This window comes from Leucopleurus acutus, assembly GCF_964270905.1.
Source record: "Leucopleurus acutus genome assembly, chromosome: X".
Lineage (NCBI taxonomy): Eukaryota > Metazoa > Chordata > Mammalia > Artiodactyla > Delphinidae > Leucopleurus > Leucopleurus acutus.
The window spans coordinates 75,437,206-75,450,472 of record NC_139148.1 but is presented as its reverse complement, the minus strand read 5'-3'; the positions used below and the strand labels follow the sequence as shown (position 1 = coordinate 75,450,472).

At 38.9% G+C, this 13,267-nt stretch overlaps 1 long non-coding RNA gene across 1 annotated transcript in view; it reads right to left on the bottom strand.

Moving 5' to 3' along the window:
• LOC309978780 overlaps window positions 1-11,565 on the bottom strand; it is a 70,232-nt gene extending 58,667 nt beyond the window's left edge. The window contains exon 1 of the long non-coding RNA XR_014327144.1: window positions 11,507-11,565. This is a non-coding gene — a long non-coding RNA (uncharacterized lncRNA). The remainder of the gene's footprint in view (window positions 1-11,506) is intronic.
• Window positions 11,566-13,267: the final 1,702 nt, after the last annotated feature.

Sequence of the window (13,267 nt, the reverse complement as noted above, 5' to 3'; positions counted from 1 at the left end):
GGAGGGGAAACGAGGTATACCTTGCCAGTAGATTCTGATATCTCCACCCTTATTATGTTCACCAGAATTTTCAGCCAACCATCTAAATTCCAACCTAAAACCAAGACTACAATGTATTCTGAGAATTCAATTCCCGGTGAGGATCGCTGACATATAATATTAGAAATGGGAGAGAGGCTATAACCATAGATATAGAGGGTTAAAAAATTCTAGTAATAAATTTAGCTTAATACGTCCTATATCTTTTTTTTTCTGCTAGATTCTGCTTTATAACAAAGTGAAACAGTTATACATATACATATGTTCCCATAACTCTTCACTCTTGCGTCTCCTTCCCTACCACCCTCCATACCCCACCCCTCTAGGTAGTCATAAAGCACCGAGCTGATCTCCCTGTGCTATGCGGTTGCTTCCTACTAGTTATCTATTTTAACTTTGGTAGTGTATATATGTCCATGCCACTCCTTCACTTTGTCACAGCTTACCCTTCCTCCTCCCCATTTCCTCAAGTCCACTTTTAGTAGGTCTGTGTCTTTCTTCCTGTATGACCCCTAGGTTCTTCATGACATTATTTTTTTCTTAAATTACATATATATGTGTTAACGTACAGTATTTGTCTTTCTCTTTCTGACTCACTTCACTCTGTATGACAGACACTAGGTCCATCCACCACATTACAAATAGCTCAATTTCATATCTTTTTATTGCTCAGTAATATTCCATTGTATATATGTGCCACATCTTCTTTATCCATTCATTCGATGATTGACACTTAGGATGTTTCCATCTCCTGGCTATGGTAAATAGAGCTGCAATGAATATTTTGGTACATGACTCTTTCTGAATTACGGTTTTCTCAGGGTATATGCCCAGTAGTGAGATTGCTGGGTCATATGGTAGTTCTATTTGTAGTTTTTTAAGGAACTTCTGTACTCTTTTCCATAGTAGCTGTACCAATTCACATTCCCACCAGCAGTGCAAGAGTGTTCCCTTTTCTCCAAACCCTCTCCAGCATTTACTGTTTCTAAATTCTTTGATGATGGCCATTCTGACTGTTGTGAGATGATATCTCATTGTAGTTCTGATTTGCATTTCTCTGATGTTTAATGATGTTGAGCATTCTTTCATGTGTTTGCTGGCAGTCTCTGTATCTTCTTTGGAGAAATGTCTGTTTAGGTCTTCTGCCCATTTTTGGATTGGGTTGTTTGTTTTTTTGATATTGAGCTGCATGAGCTGCTTGTAAATTTTGGAGATTAATCCTTTGTCAGTTGCTTCATTTGAAAATATTTTCTCCCATTCTGAGGGTTGTCTTTTGGTCTTGCTTATAGTTTCCTTTGTTGTGCAAAAGCTTTGAAGTTTCATTAGGTCCCATTTGTTTATTTTTGTTTTTATTTCCATTTCTCTTAGAGGTGGGTCAAAAAGGATCTTGCTGTGATTTGTGTCATAGAGTGTTCTGCCTATGTTTTCCTCTAAGAGTTTGATAGTTTCTGGCCTTACCTTTAGGTCTTTAATCCATTTTGAGCTTATTTTTGTGTACGGTGTTAGGGAATGATCTAATCTCATACCTTTACATGTACCTGTGAATTTTTCCCAGCACCACTTATTGAAGAGGCTGTCCTTTCTCCACTGTATATTACTGCCTCCTTTATCAAAGATAAGGTGACCATATATGCGTGGGTTTATCTCTGGGCTCTCTGTCCTGTTCCATTGATCTATATTACTGTTTTTGTGCCAGTACCATACTGTCTTGATTACTGTAGGTTTGTAGTATAGTCAGAAGTCAACGAGCATGATTCCTCCAGTAACGTTTTTCATTCTCAAGATTGCTCTGACTATTCAGGGTCTTTTTTTATCCCATACAAATTGTGAAATTTATTGTTCTAGTTCTGTGAAAAATGCCAGTCGTAGTTTGATAGAGATTGCATTGAATCTGTAGATTGCTTTGGGTAGTGGAGTCATTTTCACAATGTTGATTCTTCTAATCCAAGAACATGGTATATCTCTCCATCTATTTGTATTCTCTTTCATTTCTTTCATCAGTGTCTTATAATTTTCTGCATACAGGTCTTCTGTCTCCTTAGGTAGGTTTATTCCTAGATATTTTATTCTTTATGTTGTAATGGTAAATGGGAGTGTTTTCTTGATTTCACTTTCAGATTTTTCATCATTAGTGTTTAGGAATGCCAGAGATTTCTGTGCACTAATTTTGTATTAATGGTACTTTACCTGGTACTTTACCAAATTCATTGATTAGCTCTAGTAGTTTTCTGATAGCATCTTTAGTATTCTCTATGTATAGTATCATGTCATCTTCAAACAGTGACAGCTTTACTTCTTCTTTTCCAACTTGGATTCCTTTTATTTCCTTTTCTTCTCTGATTGCTGTGGCTAAAACTTCCAAAACTATGTTAAATAAGAGTGGTGAGAGTGGGCAACCTTCTCTTCTTCCAGATCTTAGTGGAAATGCTTTCAGTTTTTCACCATTGAGGACGATGTTGCCTGTGGGTTTTTCATATAAGGCCCTTATTATGTTGAGGAAATTTCCCTCTATGCCTACTTACTGCAGGGTTTTTATCATAAATGGCTGTTGAACTTTTTTGAAAGATTTCTCTGCATCTATGGAGTTGATCATATGTTTTTTTCCTTCAATTTGTTAATATGGTTTATCATGTTGATTGATTTGCGTGTATTGAAGAATCCTCACATTCCTGGAATAAACGCCACTTGATCATGTTGTATGATCCTTTTAATGTGCCATTGGATTCTGATTGTTAGTATTTTGTTGAGGATTTTTGCATCTATGTTCATCAGTGATATTGGCCTATAGTTTTCTTTCTTTGTGACATCCTTATCTGGTTTTGGTATCAGGGTGATGGTGGCCTCGTAGAATGAGTTTGGGAGTGTTCCTCCCTCTGCTATATTTTGGAAGAGTTTGAGAAGGATAGGTGTTAGCTCTTCTCTAAATGTTTGATAGTAGTCGCCTGTGAAACCATCTGTTCCTGGGCTTTTGTTTGTTGGAAGATTTTTAATCACAGTTTCAATTTCAGTGCTTGTGATTGGTCTGTTCATATTTTCTATTTCTTCCTGATTCAGTCTTGGCAACTTCTGCTTTTCTACGAATTTGTCCATTTCTTCCAGGTTGTCCATTTTATTGGCATAGAGTTGCTTGTAGTAATCTCTCATGAACATTTTTATTTCTACAGTGTCAGTAATTTCTCGTTTTTCATTTCTAATTCTATTGATTTGAGTCTTCTCCTTTTTCTTCTTGATGAGTCTGACTAATTGTTTACCAGTTTTGTTTATATTCTCAAAGAACCAACTTTTAGTTTTATTGATCTTTGCTATCCTTTCCTTCATTCTTTTTTAAATTATTTCTGATCTGATCTTTATGATTTCTTTCCTTCTTCTAACTTTGGGGTTTTTTATTTGTTCTCCTTTATCTAATTGCTTTAGGTGCAAGGTTCGGTTGTTTGTTCAAAATGTTTCCTGTTTCTTAATGTAGGATTGTATTGCTATAAAGTTCCCTCTTATAACTGCTTTTGCTGCATCTCATAGGTTTTGGGTCGTCCTGTCTCCATTGTCATTTGTTTCTAGGTATTTTTTGATTTCCTCTTGATTTTTACAGTGATCACTTCGTTACTAAGTAGTGTATTGTTTAGCCTCCATGTGTTTGTATTTTTCACGGTTCTTTTCCTGTAATTGATATCTAGTCTGATAGCATTGTGGTCGGAAAAGGTACTTGATACAATTTCAATTTTCTTAAATTTAAGAAGGCTTGATTTGTGACCCAGGATATGATGTATCCTGGAGAGTGTTCCATGAGCACTTGAGCAAAATGTGTATTCTGTTGTTTTTGGATGGAGTGTCCTCTAAATATCAATTAAGTCCATCTTGTTTAATATATCATTTAAAGCTTATGTTTCCTTATTTATTTTCATTTTGGATGTTCTGTCCATTGGTGAAAGTGGGGGTGTTAAATTACCCACAATGAATGTGTTACTGTCGGTTTCCCCTTTTATGGCTGTTAGTATTTGCCTTATGTATTGAGGTGCCCCTATGTTGGGTGCATAAATATTTACAATTGTTATATCTTCTTCTTGGATCGATCCCTTGATTATTATGTGGTGTCCTTCTTTGTCTCTTCTAATTGTCTTTATTTTAAAGTCTATTTGTCCGATATGAGAATTGCTCCTCCAGCTTTATTTTGGTTTCCATTTGCATGGAATATCTTTTTCTATCGCCTTACTTTCATTGTGTATGTGTCTCTAGGTCTGAAGTGGATCTCTTGTAGACAGCATATATATGGGTCTTGTTTTTGTGTCCATTCAGCCAATCTGTGCCTTTTGGTGGGAGCACTTAATCCATTTACATTTAAGGTAATTATTGATATGTATGTTCCTATTCCCATTTTCTAAATCGTTTTTGGTTCGTTATTGTACGTCTTTTCCTTCTCTTGTGTTTCTTGCCTAGAGAATATCCTTTAGCATTTGTTGTAAAGCTGGTTTGTTGGTGCTGAACTCTCTCAGTTTTTGCTTGTCTGTAATGGTTTTAATTTCTCCATCATATCTGAATGAAATCCTTGCTGGGTAGAGTAATCTCGGTTGCAGATATCTCTCCTTCATCATTGAAAATATGTCCTTCCACTCCCTTCTGGCTTGCAGAGTTTCTGCTGAAAGATCAGCTGTTAACCTTATGGGGATTCCCTTTTGTGTTATTTGTTGTTTTTCCCTTGCTGCTTTTAATATGCTTTCTTTGTATTTCATTTTTGACAGTTTGATTAATATTTGTCTTGGCGTATTTCTCCTTGGATTTATCCTGTATGGGACTCTCTGTGCTTCCTGGACTTGATTAACTATTTCCTTTCCCGTATTAGGGAAGTTTTCAACTATAATCTCTTCAAATATTTTCTCAGTCCCTTTCTTTTACTCTTCTTCTTCTTGAACCCCTATAATTGGAATGTTGGTGCATTTAATGTTATCCCAGAGGTCTCTGAGACTGTCCTCAGTTCTTTTCATTCTTTTTTCTTTATTCTGCTCTGCAGTAGTTATTTCCACTATTTTATCTTCCAGGTCACTTATCTGTTCCTCTGCCTCAGTTATTATGCTATTGATCCCATCTAGAGTATTTTTCATTTCATTTATTGTGTTGTTCATCATTGTTTATTTCATCTTTAGTTCTTCTAGTTCCTTGTGAAATGTTTGTTGCATTTTGTCTATTCTATTTCCAAGATTTTGGATCATCTTTACTATCAGTATTCTGAATTCTTTTTCAGGTAGACTGCCTATTTCCTCTTCATTTGCTAGGTCTGGTGCATTTTTATCTTGCTCGTTTATCTGCTGTGTGTTTTTCTGTCTTCTCATTTTGCTTACCTTACTGTTTTTGGGGTCTCCTTTTTGCAGGTTGCAGGTTCGTCATTCCCGTTGTTTTTGGTGTCTGTCCCCAGTGGCTAAGGTTGGTTCAGTGGGTTGTTTAGGCTTCCTGGTTGAGGGGACTAGTGCCTGTGTTCTGGTGGATGCGGCTGCATCTTGTCTCTCTGGTGGGCAGGTCCACATCTGGTGGTGTGTTTTGGGGTGTCTGTAGTCTTATTATGATTTTAGGCACCCTCTCTGCTAATGGGTGGGGTTGTGTTCCTGTTTTGCTAGTTGTTTGGCATAGGGTGTCCAGCACTGTAGCTTGATTGTCCTTGAGTGAAGCTGGGTGCTGGCATTGAGATGGAGGTCTCTAGGAGATTTTTTCCATTTGATATTATGTGGAGCTGGGAGGTCTGTTGTTGACCAGTGTCCTGAAGTTGGCTCTCCCACCTCAGAGACACAGCACTGACTCCTGGCTGGAGCACCAAGAGCCTTTCACCCCATAGCTCAAACCTCCACACCCTCACTTTCCTGCCTTTTGCACCACCCTAGTCTCGAAGCTTCCCCCACTGCTCCTCAGGCTGGGTCCCTGTCAGAAAAAAAAAATTTAAAGAAAAAACAAAAAAACTGATGGATAGAACCCTAGCACAAATGGTGACAGCAAAGCTATACAGACAAAATCTTACACAGAAGCATACACATACACACTCACAAAAAGAGGAAAAGTGGAAAAAATAATAAATCTTGCTCTCAAAGTCCACCTCCTCATTTTGGGATGATTCGTTTTGTATTCATGTATTCCACAGATGCAGGGTACATCAAGTTGATTGTGGAGCTTTAATCCACTGCTTCTGAGGCTTCTGGGAGAATTTCCCTTTCTCTTCTTTGTTCTCACAGCTCCTGGGGCTCAGCTGTGTATTTGCCTCTGCCTCTGGATGTAGGTCGCTGGTGGGCGTCTGTTCTTTGCTCAGACAGGACAGGGTTAAAGGAGTAGCTGCTTCGGGGACTGTCTCACTCAGGCCTGGGGAAGGGAGGGGTGTGGATGAGGGGCGAGCCTGTGGTGGCAGAGGCTGGTGGGACATTGCAGCTGCCTGAGGCATGCTATGCATTCTCCCACGGAAGTTGTCCCTGGATCCCCACACCCTGGGAGTGCCTGGCTGCACAGGCTCCCCGTTAGGGAGGTGTGGATAGTGACCTCTGCTCGCACAGGCTTCCTGGTGGCAGCTGCAGCAGACTTAGCGTCTCACGCCCGTCTCTGTGCTCTGCTCTTTTAGCTGCAGCTCGTGCCCTTCTCTGGTGCTCCTTTAAGCAGTGCTCTTAATCCCCTCTCCTCGGGCACCAGGAAACAAAGAGGGAAGAAAAAGTCTCTTGTCTCTTTGGCAGGTCCGGACTTCCCCAGACTACCTCCCAGGTAGCCATGGTGCACTAACACCCTGCAGTCTGTGGTCACGCTGCCAACTCCAGTCCTCTCCTGGCGCTCCAACCGAATCCTGAGCCTTAGCTCCCAGCCCCCACCCAACCTGGTGGGTGAGCAGACAAACCTTTCGGGCTGTTGAGTGCCGGTCAGCACCGATCTTCTTTGAGGGAATCTCTCCACTTTGCCCACCGCACCCCTGTTGCTATGCTCTCCTCCACAGCTCCAAAGCTTTCCCCCTCTGCCACCCACAGTCTCCGCCCACGATGGGGCTTCCTAGTGTGTGGAAACTTTTCCTCCTCTTCAGCTCCCTCCCACTGGTGCAGGTCCCTTCCCTATTCTTTTGTCTCTGTTTATTCTTTTTTCTTTTGCCCTACCCATGTATGTGGGGAGTTTCTTGCCTTTTGGGAGGTCTGAGGTCTTCTGCCAGCGTTCAGTAGGTGTTCTGTAGGAGTTTTTCCACATGTAGATATATTTCTGGTGTATCTGTGGGGACGAAGGTGATCTCTGCATCTTACTTTTCCGCCATCTTCCCGATTCCTCTATCCGGTTCTATATTTTTAGTGCAAGGATTTTAGAGGAAATTTTGTTATCAAAATTGGCTTGAAATAAGTAGTGGTAACAGTAGAAGAAATTGTGAAAATGTCAAAAAATGCATATATGTCCTGTCCACATGACTTTATAGGTAAATTCTTTCAAAAATACAAGGGAGAGATAATTCATGTGTCATTTAATTTATTCTAGAAAATAAAGGAGGAAAATCCTTCCTTTTATTTCATGAATCAAATATAAATAACTTGATAGCTAAACTTGACAAAAAAAGCACACTCTTAAAATCTAAAAACCAAAATAATTTATGGAAGTAGGCACAATATCATTAAGTGTTAAGTAATGAAACTCAGGATTACATTAAAAGTCTCCTACACCATAACCAAGGACAATTTATCCCATAAGTGTGAGGATGGTTCAAAATTAGGAGATCTATTATTATAATGGTTTCCTATAATAGATCAAATGAGATAATATACACATTACATGAACACAATTTTTCTCTAAATTCTGAAATGGTATTTAAGAAAATACACTCCCAAATTCATTTATAAGGACACCATTACCGTGATACCCAAACCAAAGACACTACAAAGAAGAAGATTATAGGCTATTATGTTTGATGAATGTAGATATAAAAATCTTCAACAAAATATTAACAAACCAAATCCAACAATATATAAAAAGGATCATACACCATGATCAAGTGGGATTTATTCAAAGGATGCAAGTGTGGTTCAATATTCACACATTAATCAATGTGATACACCACGTTAATAAAAAGAAGGATAAAAATCACATTATCATCTCAATAGATGCAGAAAAAGCCTTTGTCATATTCAACATCCATTCATGATAAAAACTCTCATCAAAGTGGGTACAGACTGAAAATATCTCAACATAATAAAGGCTATTTAGGACAAACCTACAGCTAACTTCATACTCAACAGTGAAAGACTTTCCTCTAAATACAGGAATAAGACAAGATGTCCTCCCTTGCCACTTCTATTTAACATAGTATTGAAATTCTTAGTCACAGCAATCAGACAAGAAAAAGAAGAAAATGTATCCATATTGGGAGAGAAGAAGTAAAACTGTCACTATTTGCAGATGACATGATACTTTATATAAAACCCTAAAGTCTCCACTGAAAAAGTGTAAGAACTAAGAAATGAATTCAGCAATATTGCAGGATACAAGATTAATATGCAGAAATCTATTCATTTTCTGTACACTAATAATGAACTATTAGAAAGCAAAAAAAAAAAAAAAATTCCTCTTCAAATCACCTCAAAAAGAATACAATGCCTAGAAATAAACTTAACCAAGGAAGTGAAAGACTTATACCCTGAAAACTGTGAAACTTGTTGAAGGAAACTGAAAATAATACAAAGAAATAGAAAAATATCCTCAACGATTGGATTGGAAAAATTAATATTTTTAAAATGGCCATACTATTCAAAGCAATCTATGAGTTAACTCAATACCTGTTATAATACCCATGACATTTTTCACAGAACAAGAAGAAATAATCCTAAAATTTATATAGAACCACAGTATACCCCAAATTGTCAAAGCAATCTTTAAAAAAAAAAAACCTGGAGTTTTCAAAATCCCAGACTTTAGACTATATTACAAAGCTACAGTATTTGAAACAGTAAGGTACTGGCACAAAAACAGACACGTAGGTCAATGGAAGCGAATAGGGAGCCCAGAAATAAACCCACACACTTATGGTCAATTAATCTACAAAAAAGGAGGCAAGAAGATACAATGAAGAAAAGACTGTCCCCTCAATAAGTGGTGCTGGGAAGACTGAATATATACATGTAAAACAATGAAACTAGAACATTTTCTAGCACCATACACAAAAGTAAAATCAAAATAGATTAAATGCTTAAGTCTTAGACCTGAAACCATAAAAATTCTAGAAGTGAATATAGGCAGAATATGCTTTGACATAAATCATAGCAGTAATGTTTGGATCTGTCTCCTAAGGCAAAATAAATAAAAGCAAAAATAAACCAATGTGACTTAATAAAATTTAAATGCCTTTGCACAGCAAAGGAAATTATCAACAAAACAAAAAGGCAAATATGGAATGGGAGAAATTATTTGCAAATGATATGGCAGTTAAGGGGGTAATATCCACAATACATAAACAGTTCATAGAACTTAATAATAACAAACCAATCAAAAAATGGGCAAAAGACTTAAATAGACATTTTCCCAAAGTAGACATACAGATGGTAAACAGGCAAATGAAAAGAAACTCAACATCATTAATTATCAGAGAAATGCAAATCTCAACAAGAATGAGTTATCAACTCACAACTGTCAGAATAGCTATCATTGAAAAGTATGAAAATTATAAATGTTGGCAAGGATGTGGAGAAAAGGGAAGACTTGTACACTTTTGGTGGGAATGTAAATTGGTGCTGCCAGTATGCAAAACAATATGTAGTTTCCTCAAAAAAACTAAAAATAGAATTACCATAAGATCTAGCAATTCCATGCCTGGGTATATATCTGGAAAAAACAAAAAATCTAAGTTGAAAAGATACATGCATCCCAATGTTTATAGCAGCACTATTTACAATAGCTAAGATAGGGAAGCAACCCAAGTTTCCATCAACAAACAAAGGGATATAAAAGAAGCCCATATATACAATGGACTATTACTCAACCATAAAGATGAATACTGCATGATAGCCCTTATATCCATAATCTAAAAAAAAAAATAGGGGAGTTGAGGAAGATGGCAGAAGAGTAAGACGTGGAGATCACCTTCCTCCCCACAGATACATCAGAAATACATCTATATGTGGAACTCCTCCCATAGAACACCACTGAACACTGGCAGAAGACCTCAGACTTCCCAAAAGGCAAGAAACACCTCACGTACCTAGGTAGGGCAAAAGAAAAACAGAGACAAAAGAATATGGATGGGACCAGTACCAGTGGGAAGGAGATGTGAAGGAGGAAGGGTTTCCACACACTAGGAAGCCCCTTCATGGGCAGAGACTGTGGGTGGCAGAGTGGGGAAGCTTCACAGCCACAGAAGAGAGCACAGCAACAGGGGTGCTGAGGGCAAAGTGGAGAGATTCCTGCACAGAGGATCAGTGCCGACCAGCATTCACCAGCCTGAGAGGCCTGTCTACTCACCTGCCAGGGCGGGCGTGGGCTGGGAGCTGAGGCTCGGGCTTTGGTTGGAACTCAAGGAGAGGACTGGGGTTGGAGGTGTGAAAAGAGCCTGAAGGGGTCAATGCACCACAGCTAGCTGGGAGGGAGTACGGGAAAATGTCTTGACCTGCCTAAGAGGCAAGAGAATTTTTCTTCCCTCTTTGTTTCCTGGTGCATGAGGAGAGGGGATTAAGAGTGTTGCTTAAAGGAGCTCCAGAGACAGGCGTGAGACACGGCTAACAGCGTGGTCCCCAGAGACGGACATGAGATGCTAAGGCTGCTGCTGCCGCCACCAAGAAGCCTGTGTGCAAGCACAGGTCACTAGCCACACCGTCCCTCATGGGAGCCTGTGAAGCCCACCACTGACAGGGTCCCGTGATCCAGGGACAACTTCCCCAGGAGAATGCACAGCATGCCTCAGGCTGGTGCAACATCACACCGGCCTCTGCTGCTGAAGACTCACCCTGCATCCATACCCTTCCCTACCGCCAGCATGAGTGAGCCACAGCCCCCGAATCAGCTTCTCCTTTAACCCCGTCCGATCTGAGTGAAGAACAGATGCCCTCAAGCAACGTACATGCAGATAAGGGGCCAAAATCAAAGGTGAAACCCAGGAGCTGTGCAAACAAAGAAGAGAAAGGGAATTTTTTTCCCAGCAGCCTCAGGAGCAGCGGATTAAATCTCCACAATCAACTTGATGTACCCTGCATCTGTGGAATATCTGAATAGACAACGAATCATCCCATATTGAGGAGGTGGACCTTGATAGCAATATATATTATTTTTCCCCTTTTCCTCTTTTTGTGAGTGTGTATGTGTATGCTTCTGTGTGAGATTTTGTCTGTATAGTGTTGCTTTCACCATTTGTCCTAGGGTTCTGTCTGTCCATTTTTTTTCCTTTTTATTTTACTTTTTTAAAAAGTTTGTTTTCAATAATTATTTTTTACTTTAATAACTTTATTTTCTCTTACTTTATTTCATTTTATCATTTTTCTTTATTTCTTTCAACTTTTTCTCCCTTTTATTCTGGGCTGTGTGGATGAAAGGCTCTTGGTGCTCCAGCCAGGAGTCAGTGCTGTGCCTCTGAGGTGGGAGATCCAACTTCAGGACACTGGTTCACAAGAGAAGTCCCAGATCCATGTAATACCAAATGGCGAAAATCTCCCAGAGATGTCCGTCTCAACACCAAGACCAAGATTGACTCAATGACAAGCAAGCCACAGTGCTGGACATCCTATGCCAAGCAAATAGCAAGACAGGAACACAACCCCACCCACTAGCAGAGAGGCAGCCTAAAATCATAACGCCACAGACACCCTAAAACACACACCCAGACGTGGACCTGCACACCAGAAAGATAAGATCAAGCCTCATCCATCAGAACAGAGTCACTAGTCCCCTCCACCAGGAAGCCTACAAAAGCCACTGAACCAACTTCAGCCACTGGGGACAGATTTCAAAAACAATGGGAACTATGAACCTGCAGCCTGCAAAATGGAGACCACAAGCACAGTAAGATAAGCAAAATGAGAAGACAGGAAAACACACAGCAGATGAAGAAGCAAGGTAAAAAACCCCAAAACCTAACAAATGAAGAGGAAGTAGGCAGTCTACATGAAAAAGAATTCAGAATAATGATAGTAAAGTTGATCCAAAATCTTGGAAATAGAATAGAGAAAATAAAAGAAACTTTCAACTGAGACCTGGAATAACTAAAGTGGAAACAAGCAATGATGAATAACACAATAAATGAAATTGAATACACTCTAGAAGGGATCAATACCAGAATAAGTGAGGCAGAAGAACGGGTAAGTGACCTAGAAGATAAAATAATGGAAATAACTACTGCAGAGCAGAATAAAAAAAAAATGAAGAGAATTGAAGACAGACACAGACACTGCTGGGACAACATTAAACACACCAACATTCAAATTATAGAGGTCCCACAAGAAGAAGAGGAGAAGAAACGGACTGACAAAATATTTGAAGAGATTATAGTTTAAAACTTCCCTAATATGGGAAAGGAAATAGTTAATCAAGTCCAGGAAGCACAGAGAGTCCCATACAGGATAAATCCAAGGAGAAATACGCCAAGACAAATATTAATCAAACTGTCAAAAATTAAATACAAAGAAAGCATATTAAAAGCAGCAAGGGAAAAACAACAAATAACACAAAAGGGAATCCCCATAAGGTTAACAGCTGATCTTTCAGCAGAAACTCTGCAAGCCAGAAGGGAGTGGAAGGACATATTTTAAATGATGAAGGAGAAAAATCTGCAACCAAGATTACTCTACCCAGCAAGGATCTCATTCAGATATGATGGAGAAATTAAAACCATTACAGACAAGCAAAAGCTGAGAGAGTTCAGCACCACCAAACCAGCTTTATAACAAATGTGAAAGGAAATTCTCTAGGCAGTAAATACATGAGAAGGAGACCTACAATAACAAACCCAAAATAATTAAGAAAATGGGAATAGGAACATACATATCAATAATTACCTTAAATGTAAATGGATTAAGTGCTCCCACCAAAAGACACAGACTGGCTGAATGGATACAAAAACAAGACCCATATACATGCTGTCTACAAGAGACACATCTCACAACTAGGGACACATACAGAATGAAAGTGAGGGGATGGAAAAAGATATTAAATGGAAATGAAAAGAAAGGTGGAGTAGCAATTCTCATATCAGATGAAATAGACTTTAAAATAAAGACTATTATGAGAGAAAAAGAAGGACACAACATAATGATCAAGGGAT